Consider the following 11412-nt stretch of genomic DNA (forward strand, 5'->3'; position numbering starts at 1 on the left):
TGTATGTATGTATGTATGCATGCATGCATGCATGCATGCATATCTCAAGACCTAGAAGATATATGTATGGTGGTTTGGACTCCTGAATTTGTTCCCTTTCCCAGTGTAGCACATTGAATAAATCTCCTTTCTCTGATTTTCACTAGTGTATGCCCCTGTAATTTGTATATTGAGGACTGGTATGCAAACCTAGCATTTTAAGGCTGCCAGAGTCCAGGTTTGTACCTTGAACTCTGTTAACATCAGAAGTAGTGGCACTGTGGGGCAATCAGGTTTGTAAACACAGTGCAAGCTTATTGAATTTCACAATGTTTCATTGCTAGAAATCTCGGACTCTGTGCTAATGGAAAAAAATCACAGAACAGGAAAATAAAAAGCAGTCAATGTTTTTAAAAAAATTCCCCAGTGAAATCAGGTATTGTGGTGCAAGCTACTTAGGAATCTGAAGTAGCACTGTCAGCTACCAGTTCTAGGCCAGCAGTGTCAATTTTTTAAAAAGTAAGCAAAAAGCAGTGAAATCAGTGGTTTATCTTAACGCGCAGCTTCAAGCTGACTCAATCAAGAAAAGCAAACAAAACCCACTCCTTATTCTTTCCCTATATGTTGAAGATCAACCATCAAGTTCACATCACATTCTGATAGTGGAACCAATTAAAACAAATACAGCAAACCATGTAGGCACTGGGGTGTAGTAGAGTACAGTAATGAGAGCACTTGGCTAGCATGGACAAGCTCTGGGGTTGACCTCCACTACTGAAAAATGAATGAAGAGAAAGCATAAATTACACAGAGCATTGGCAGAGAAGGATTTCTAAGACATATTAATAGGAAATCGTGAGTCCCACATGTGCATATGCTGAAATATGTACAAGTCATCACATACACATACCAAGATAGAACACAACTAATATTTTTATACATATTCAGCTATTTACATAACCACGTTTTCTTTGCAGAAAACCTTCCATAAAGACAGCCTCCAAGATGGGTGATATGCTGCAAGCATTTAATCCCACCACTGGGGAGCAGAGGTGGGTAAATCTCTGTGAATGGGAGGCCAGCCTGGTCTACATAATGAGTTCCGGAACATTCAGAGCGACATGCTGAGACCCTATCTCAAAAGACCAAAAAAGAAAAAAGACAGGCTCTAAAATGGCAACAATTTCTGGAAAAAAATATCACCGGAAGGCCAATATATGTCTCTATTGCATAAAGAATTCCCAACATGTGCTCATGTAGTACTTCAAGGATTAAAAAGCGAGACTTTCTCAATCTGTCTTCTCCACCCCCACTCTCTGCTCTTGTGTCCTCAGTGGAGTAACTCAGCCTTATCTCCTTGCAATTCCTCAATTACGCACACACGGACTCCCCTCAAGACTGTGTGCTGGCTACTCCTCTTCACTAGAATGCTCTCGATCCATCTGAATCCTGCATTTCTTCACTTCCCTTGGATTTCTCTTCAAATAGTAACTTTCTGGTGAGGTCTACTGACCTACCAATTGAACCTGTGTTCCAGCAGTCAGCGTTCACGATCTACCTCCCATTTTGTGGTGAGTGTATTCGTTGTTAGAACTAAGTTTCCCTTTCTCTTGGTACTGAAATAAAGTACTTATCAATTCATCTATCTGAATAAAATTAGGCTTGCATTATTTTAAAAATTAAAGTCTGTATTTCAAATATTGGTGCCAATTACACAAATGGAATATTAGAACAAAACATCTGAGGACCTTCCGGCTTCTACAGAACACAGTTTGCAGACTCGGTGCTCGGTGCTAAATCAGGTAGAGCTCACACAGCCTAACAGTGCACAGGCAGTTAACCTGGAATATCCACTTGCAAACAGTTAGGAGCAGATCAGACATGAGAACGTGTGTGACATCCCCAGCTATGACTTTCTTGTTGGGAGCAATAGGGAGACAAGAGCCAGCAGATCCCTCATGTGGCAACGGTGGAGCAAACGTTATGTTTATTATGCTGTAGGTTTCCTTTAATTTATCCAAAATGCTAACCCCTGAAAGTGTGGGTAGGAATTGATACTGAAGCTTGTTTAAGAGAAAGAAAAACATGTAAATTTAGGATCGTCTATCCGCATAGAGCCAGGAGATGGAAATAATTCTTTTCATAGAATAGGATTTTAGATTAAACCCTAATGCTTCACAATTATTCACCAGGAGTAAAAGTGTTCCAATTACTAGCTGCAAGTTATAGCACTTAAAGGAGGCCCTTTCAGTTTTATGTACTACGTATTCGAAGTGTTTCAGTAGTAAGGGCCAAATCTTATGCTTTTTATATGATAGTATTCTCAGAGTAATTATCAGATGTGGATTTTATAACCAGTGTTATAAACTAGATGATAGCATAACTAGATCTATAAACACGAAATAGACCTATACATTAAAAAAAAAAGTACTGTGGGAGTTCTGCCCATTACTACCGAGGCCCAGATCCAGGGCTTTGAGTTGACCCAGCCCAACATCTACCCCATCTGTGAACTGCTGGGGTGTGGGAAGGGACCAGTCCTGCAGAACCACAGCTGTAGGATCTCCAGGACTCAGGGCAACAACAAGACGTCCAAGAGGAGTCCCTGTGAGGATCCCGAGTTACAGTGTGGTTGAAGCCACACCAACGACTAACTGCAGTGAGCATTTGCAAGTAAAGAAGTGTGGATAGAAGGGTAACCTGTGACTACAGCTTCCACGGGGAGACTTTTTAAAATTATTTTAATTTAAAAATGTTTTGTTTTCTCTTTTGGGGGAGGTTGCAAGGGTGGAGAATGGATATGGAGGAATGTGGAGATGAGTGGGATTGAGGTGCATGATGTGACAATTCAAAATGCACTATGGCAGAACGCTGAAATGCTAAGTCTGCTTCAATAACTTCTTGACACTTTTATTATTAATTTAAAAATAAATTTAAATGCCTACATTTATCATTCTATTATGCTTTTTTGTTTGTTTTTGTTTTTTGTTATGTGACCCAGGCTGGCTTCAAATTCAGTAATTTCCTATTTTAGCTTTTTAAGTGCTTTACAGGCATAGACCACCACACTGGGCTTTCTTCGAACTCTTTGTTGTTGTTGCTGCTGCTGCTGCTGTTGACGTTTTGTTTTGTTTTGAAGTTATAATTTTATTATAATATTTTCCTTTCTAGTTCTACCTTCAAACTCTCCCATATACTACTTCTTACTTGCCTTCAAATTCATAACCTCTCTGTTTTATAATTGTTGCTGCATTTGTGTAAGTACATGTACGCATATATCTGTGTCTATCTCTATCTCTATCATAAATCTATCTATCTATCTATCTATCTATCTATCTATCTATCTATCTATCTATCTATCTATCCCTAAATATACCTGTTTAGCTGTATACTGCTACCTGTATATATGTTTTCAGTTGGGAACTGGACAAGCATTTGGTGTGCTCTTCTTTGGAAAAGGCAACCTCCCCCACCCAACTTACTTAGTCACCTATAATACCTTGTAAAAGGTTGAAACCAGCCTCATAGGCTTTTTTTCTCCATCCAGTTTGGCATGGTTGTTCATGTTTTCCTGGTTTGGTTCGAATTTGGAGAGTCATGTTGGTGAGATTATGGGTATAGCTTTTGATGTTACTAGGAGGGACGATCCTGTAGCCAACTCCCTGACCTTCTGGCTTTTAAAATCTTCTTTCCACTCTTCTGTAGTGTTCCCTAAACCTTCAGACTGGGAACATTTTGTAGGTGTATCCAATGAGACAAGGCTCCACAACTCTGCGTTATGATTGGTTGTGTTTTAGTGTGGTAGCGTCCATATGTTTCAGAGAGAAGTTTCTTTGATGATGGTGAAGACAAATGTTCACAAATTGTTAGAGATTCTGCTGGTTTAGTAAATCATTGGCTGTATAGATTATCCTCCAGTAACCAGGACTTTACTAGCATTAAGTTATTAGGTTTCTAGCACCAACATGGCCTCCTTGTTGAGCAAGTCCTAAATCAAATTAGAGAGCCGTTGGTTACCACCAAGGTATGCATGCCACTACTACACCATTGCGGTTATCATGTTATGCTGGTTGTTTATGTGGTTCATAGGTGTCATAGCTGGGAAGGACAATTGGTCACCTCCCTCCTCTGGAAGCTTGTATGATGACTTCTGGTATCATGAAAGCTCCTCAGAGAGGAGACTTTCAGATCAGTTCCAACTTAGGGACCTCTGAACCCTGTTTCTGATATACATGGTATCTTTATCAAAGTATGTATACATAAAAAGTTTTAATTTATTATTTTGATTTTTTTGTTCTTGTTGTTTTATTTTTGGATGCAGGGTCTCAGTATGTGTCCCAGACTGGCTTCAAACTCAGTAGCTTCCTATTTCAGCCTTCTGAGTACTGGCATGACAGCCATACTCCACTAACATTGGGCTTTCTTTGAAGTTTTCAAAGCCAAACATCAGAACAGAACACGGACACTGGTATGTCTTCCTTGTTGACTGTTAGACTATGTTTGAACTGGTAGACAGGCTGCGTGAGGGCAGAAAAATGAGTGTAGGTGTTACAAGTGGTTGGAGTTTGAACCATCAAGGTCACAATACAGATTCTGATTCATGTCCAGAGTCAGCATGCTAGAAAATGGAGCATACCATGAAGGCAAGTACCGCTTGGTGCTGTGCTTGTTTTTATTATTGTCTCTTGGGACTGAAGATATAAATTAGAATACATCATTTTGTATATTTACTTAAGAACGCATTCAAATATTTGCATATAGCCCTTATGGCAGAGAAAGTGGGAAAAAGTAGTATAAAGTAAAAAGAGATTGAAAAATAGTAAAAATTAAAAATTTGGAGATGAGTGGATGGCTCTCTCTTCCCCAACCGGGGGCCTTGCCTAACTTCTGGATATGGTCCCAGAATTGCTCCTGTCTAAAGGAAATACAGGGACAAAGTGTGGAGCAGAGACTGAAGGGAAGGTCATCCAGAGACTGAGAGGTGGATGCTCACGGCTAACCATTGGCCTGAGCACAGGGTCCCCAATGGAGGATTTTGAGAAAGAACTGAAGTAGCTGAAGGGGTTTGCAACCCCATATGAAAAACAACAGTACAACCAACCAGAACTCCCAAAGCTCCCAGGGACTAAACCACCAACCAAAGACTACACGTGAAGGGGCCCATGTCTCCAGCTGCACATGTAGCAGAGGATGACATTGTCTGTCATCAATGGGAGGAGAGGCCCTTGGTCCTGGGAAGGCTCAATGATGCCCCAAGTGTAGGGGAATGCCAGGGTGGTAAGGTGGGAGTGGTGCATCCTCACAGAAGCAGGGGGAATCATATGAGAAAATCCTTTTTCTTTAAAGGTTGTTTGTCAGGCATTTGGTCAGAGAAATAAGAAAAGTGACCAATGCGAGATGAATGATTAAAATTAAACAAGTAGGCAGGCATGGTAGCATGCATTCTGTATTACCAGATCTTAAGAGGGCTAAGCAGGAGGAATTGAAGGTTTGGGGCTAGTTTGTTCTCAATAGCAAGTTCTGAGCAAACCAGGCTACATGGTAAGACTTTTCTTAAAATAATAATAACAATAAAAATCAGTCTTTTTCTATATTGGTGCATAGCATATATATATTCATGTACATATATGTACACATATGGCATATATGATAATAGTTATATTTACTATGGCTAACATAGTTATATAATGACTATAATATTATGTAATATAAAATACACAATATATAATTAATGTGTAATATATAACATAACAAACAACAGATAACATATAGCGTATAACAATATATAATATATAGCTTGCAACATATGAAATATGTAATAATTAATATAAAATTAATAGTATGTAGAATGTAGAATAGAATATAAAATAGTTATACCAGTTATAGTGACTGTAAATAATATAATTATATTAGTTACATATATATGTTATATTAGACAAAGGAAACTAAGGTGAAAATAACCTGAATGTGTTTGTTCTCTTTGAAATGCAAGAAAAGTAGATATGAATACATAGCGATTGGAAACTCATTTGGGAAACAAACAGGGATTTCTTAGATATTACGAGATCCCCCACTGTGTGAAAGAGAGAGGTGTGAGAAGAGAAAATTCAGTCAATCAAAGAAATGGACAAAAACAAAAGCAAAATTGGAATAAAGAAAATGGAGGAAAAATCATGGAGAGAAATATTTATCACCAAGAAAACAGGCTCAGAGGAAAAGAGGAAATTTGTTTATTTTGAGATAGAGCCTTTCACTGACCTGGAACTCGCTCTGTAGGTTAGGGCTGGCTGACTAACAGGCTCCAAGAATCTGCCTGAGATTGTTAATGTGCACCAGCAAACAAAGCTTTTGCATGTGTTTTCTAGCATGAACCTCAGGCCCTTGCGTTTGCAAAATATAAGCACTTTACCACCTCATACCGAGGCAAAAGAAGGGCAGAGTAATATGCTCAGTGATTTGGGGTGGACGATGCAGTTAGGGAGATGTGACTGAGTAACCTGCCCTTATACTTTAAAGCACTGTGTGTGTTACTCTTACGTAGACATGCCATCCCCGAAGATGTTAAGCTCCCATTGTCCTTTAAGTCAGTTACAATTAATTCAGCAACTTAGCATGGACTATTCTCACTAAAGTTTTTTAAAGAAAAAAATGTGTGTGTGTATAAAATGTATATAATATATAACATATCATATATCGCATATATCATACATATATATGATTTATATAGCATACACATATGAATCACACATACAAACATACATACAAATCTGCCTCCCAACTCTGTCATCTATGTATGTATGTGCATCCTTGTTCATGCATATGCATGTGGGTGAGTGTGTGCTACAAAGGATGTGGAGGTCAGCAAACAGCCTTTCATGTTCATTCACTCCTTGCCCCTAGTTGAAGGAGTCTCAAAATTTGGAGAATTTGCCTGTCTCTGCATCTCAACTCATTATAACATCACTGAGCCTACAAACACAAATCATTGCACCTGGCTTTACTTGGTCTATAGAGATGTGAGCTCAGCTCCTCTGGATTGTTGGGCAAGCTCTTTGTGCACTGAGCTATCTCTCCAACCCCTCAACACACACACACACACACACACACACACACACACACACACACACACACACACACTGCACATATACATGAATCCATAGTACACTACTAGAGATCAGAAGGCAACCTAGAGGGGTAGGTTCTCCCTACCCCTGGGTCCAGTGATCAAACCTAGGATCAATTCCCACCACGGTGGTTCACAACTATCTGTAACTCCAGGAATCTGCCATCCTCTTGTGATCTCCATGGGTGCCAGGTCCACACATGGTACACAAATATACATGAAAGTGAAACAGTATTACATGTAAAGTAAAATAATAAAAATTTAAAGAAGGTTCTCTTTGTTCTGTTGTAAGATAATATGCAGGAAAACATACAACCATCTATGACTTCAGTTCTAGATAGTCCAGTGCCCTACAAGTACAAGGCACAAGTATGATACACAGAGATACATGCAGGAGGACACAGGAAGTCAGAGAACATTCACACACATAAAATAAAATTTAAAATACATACATATATAACATGCATACATATATACATACATACGTATGTACATACAAACACACACAAACACATACACACACAGACACAGACACACACACACACACACACACACACACACACACAAAGAGACGGAGACAGAGAGATGGGGTTTGGAGGGTAAGTTGAACTAGAAACTGCTCTGAGCAGGCAGAGGACAGTACATGAAGAAAAGTCTTTTATTTAATACTAGAATTTAAATTTTACTTAGAAGATGCAATTAAAGTAAACACAAGTAAACCTTGATCATGTTGTGAACAATGAACAGGGGTGACCCAAATGCAGAGGTGTCACTTGGGGAGCCACCATCCTACAGTAAGAAGGGAGCAGAGGGGACAACTTAGTCACAGGAGAGAAGCTGTCTCCAGGGTTTCCCTTGAAGGTCTGAATGGGAGGCACAGCCACTTGTGAGTATAGCCATTTGGAGCACATTGGGTTCAAGTCCCATTTCAGATTCTAGGGCTGAGGTGCCCAAATGCTGGCAGAGGATTTTCCAGCCTGGATTTTTTCTGGGGGGGCTGGGGGCGGCTCCGTACTTGGCTGTCTTGAAATTCTTAAGGTTTTACATTAAGGTTCTGAATTTACACTTGGGGGTAAGCAAAACATTATGTAGCCAGTCTTGTCTCTGGTTATCAGCCTCTTAGTACATGGTATGGTATCCAGTCCTTGAAGGAGCCTTACACTTGATGTGTGACCACAAGCTAAGTGAATGTACTGGTTAGATCTTTCTTGGCTCAGCATTCCATGTCACCACTGCTGCCTTTCTGTCTAACTGACCTTCCCCGCTTCTCTCTTCTAACAAGACCCATTAGAGAGATAACTACCACTTGCCCAAACCCTACCAGACTTACCATAAGTGTACAGTTAACTTGAAGTACTTGTCATTCATCAACCAACTTATTGGGCTCTCCTATATGGTCACCTCTATAAGCTCTGTGGTATTTACAGAGTTTGACTCACTGGCATTTGTTCCTTGGTTATTTATGTTCACATAGATTTTAATTTATTTCTCTATTCTAATTTGCGTGACTATTTATAACATGTCCATGCAGTCATTATGTTATTTTCTGTATCACCTCTTTGTATTGCATTTTTAGAACATCACAGGGCCTTCAGCAGATGGTATATCATTTGTCACTGATAGTAAACCACTGGTGCTTTTGCTGATAAAGAGAGTATGGCAGAACAGAAGGAACTAAGCCTTTAAGCCAAAGGGATCTGGATTGCATTTTAGATCTTGGCTGCTGCGATGTCCTATCTCCTCATCTGTAAAAATGAAAATTAGAAAGGTTTCACTTAGCTCCCTCTCAACTGCACAGATGTCACAGCACCAGAGACACTATGCAGGCTGCTAGGGAAATGAAGCCATCAGCATTCTTATGTAGCTGCAAATCCCATGAACTATGGTGACTGGCAGGCAAGATACGCCGACGCGTGAAATGGTGGCACAAATGTTAGGCCGTAGGCAGTTGCTTCCTGACTGGGTTTAAGGCTCACTCCATAGAAAATGAATGTTTGTTACTCTAAATCTGGCCAAGAACTCAGGCTGTGGAGCTCATGGCCCAGGATTGAGCTTGCTACTATTTTGCTTCATAGACACAGTGTTCAAATGTTCTCTAAATTGGTCTTCCTATAGTCATTGATGCTGTCACCATATAAGCTTCTCTGTGCAGCGGACTGTGGTTACAAGAACCTCCACGAAGTGCAGAGAATAAGTGTTTGTGAAGTGTTCATCCATGAATGGGACACCAATAGCCCATACCCTCCCATGGCTCAAAGACTGAAGGAACTGGAGGACGGGGGTGGGTGGGATGGGGGGTGGAGGTGGGGGCACAGGAACCAGAGCAGAACTGTCTTCAGGATGTGACAGGATATCTACACCCAGGAACTCACAGTAGCTGTGGCTACCAGTACAAAACCAATACAGTTAACATTCCAGTGTGGTGGGCACGGGGAGATTCATGAAGCTAATGGCTTCCAGGAGAGCCTCTGTGGGCACCAGGCCCAAGTGAGCTGCCCAGACATGCATGCAAGTAAACTAACCATACACTTCAAATAGTATTTTTTTAAGGAGAAAGAAAAGCTTCTGTGTGTGCTGTTCTGAAAGAACACATGTAAAGAGCATGACACAAGGCAAGGTCATGTGTGTAATACTGTTTCTTTCCATTTTGATTGTATATAAGTGGGAGTTCTGAATGCATTTATATTTCCAAACGTGTAAGTGATCATTGTATAAGTAAATGTTAAAATAGGACATTTGGGTCAGGGATTTAAATACTTAATCTACTTGGGAAGTGAGCAGGAGGGTCAGAAGACAGTTCAAAGGCAGTCTCAGCCGTACAAGTTTGAGGCCACCTAGAGCTACACAGTAGAACAGAAGTAAAATGAAACAACAACAAAAATCAGTGTTTCCCCTAGAATAAATTAGAGTCCAATGTAGTAATTTACTCATTTAAGGGCTGGGGATGTAGTCCAGTGCATGGCTGGATTATATAAAGCTGTGGATTCTCTCCCAAGTTCACGTAAAAACTGGGTGTGGTAAGTCATGAGTACTGGGGAAGAAGAGGCAGAAAGATCAGAAACGAAAAAAAATTCTCAGCTACATACCAAGTTCAAGGCTTGGACTGTGAATCCTCGACTCCAAAAAATTAGAAACAAAGGAAAGAGTAGTTCCTCTTTGACAAATACTGATTACCATGCTGCTAAACACACACAAAAGGCCACCGACAAGCTCTCCACCTCAGCTCCACAGAATCTGTGCGTCCTGGAAAGGTTCTTGTATCTACAGAGTGTTAATGCCTACATCTCATTCAGTCAAAACACAAGGCTCCGTGGTAAGTACATAATGCTTGACAGTGTAATGAACAAACATCTGTTTCTCATTTTTATATTATAAAAATGCTGCAATGGAATATATCAGGGTTTTTTTTTAAAGCTATAGGCAAATCACTAATATGGAAACTACCCTGATTTTTTTTGAGCTACCACTCAATCTTCTGAAAGACGGAACTAAAAGAGAGGATAAATCGAGCAGCTCAGGGAGCATTCTTGCTGAGCGTGCTGGATCAGACCTGCCATCCCTGCCACTCAGTAGACTCCAGCAGGAGGACCGCTTTTTTAAAGGCTGTTTTGGCAACTTAGTGAAACTGTGTTTCAAAATAAAAACAGTGAAAAAGGTCCGGAGACTTGGCTTAATGCAGGATCCTTGCCTAGCCTTTGTGAGGCCATAGCTTAAATCCTCATTACAAATATTGAAAGAATTTTTTATAGCATCTTAACATTAATTGGCAAATAGAACGTGGCTACTGAAGGGACCCCCCCTCCCCCACCACCAACTCATCCTTATTGATCCTTACCTTTTATAATGTTCAGATCACAGACACAATAAACACAGAACAATCTGGATGCCAAAAAACAGAGCATTTTATTTATTTTATGTGCATTTTATTAAGATGTTTTCAACATCGAGATGGGCTTTTATTTTTTTACTTTGTTCACAGTCACTCTAGCAATACCTTTAAAACAATAGTCGAATTCACCACAAATGTACTGTACCAAGTAGGACTTTGACAAATTACAAAAGAAATAGTCACAAGAGACATGCAACAGAAGTTCAGTTAATTTAGGTCATACCACAGTGCTGACTTTTGTACTGGCACCCAACCACACAGGTCAGTCGCTCTTGCTGGTGGCACACATTTGAGTTCTCGAAATCTAGAATTCTGTGACGCCGTGAACCATTCCAACCATCAATCAATCAATGGGAGCTGCCACAGAAACTACTGGTCTTATTTCAGCTGCCAAGAACAACAGGCAAGCCAATGTCTGGTT

This window comes from Rattus rattus, chromosome 6, assembly GCF_011064425.1.
Source record: "Rattus rattus isolate New Zealand chromosome 6, Rrattus_CSIRO_v1, whole genome shotgun sequence".
Classification (NCBI taxonomy): domain Eukaryota; kingdom Metazoa; phylum Chordata; class Mammalia; order Rodentia; family Muridae; genus Rattus; species Rattus rattus.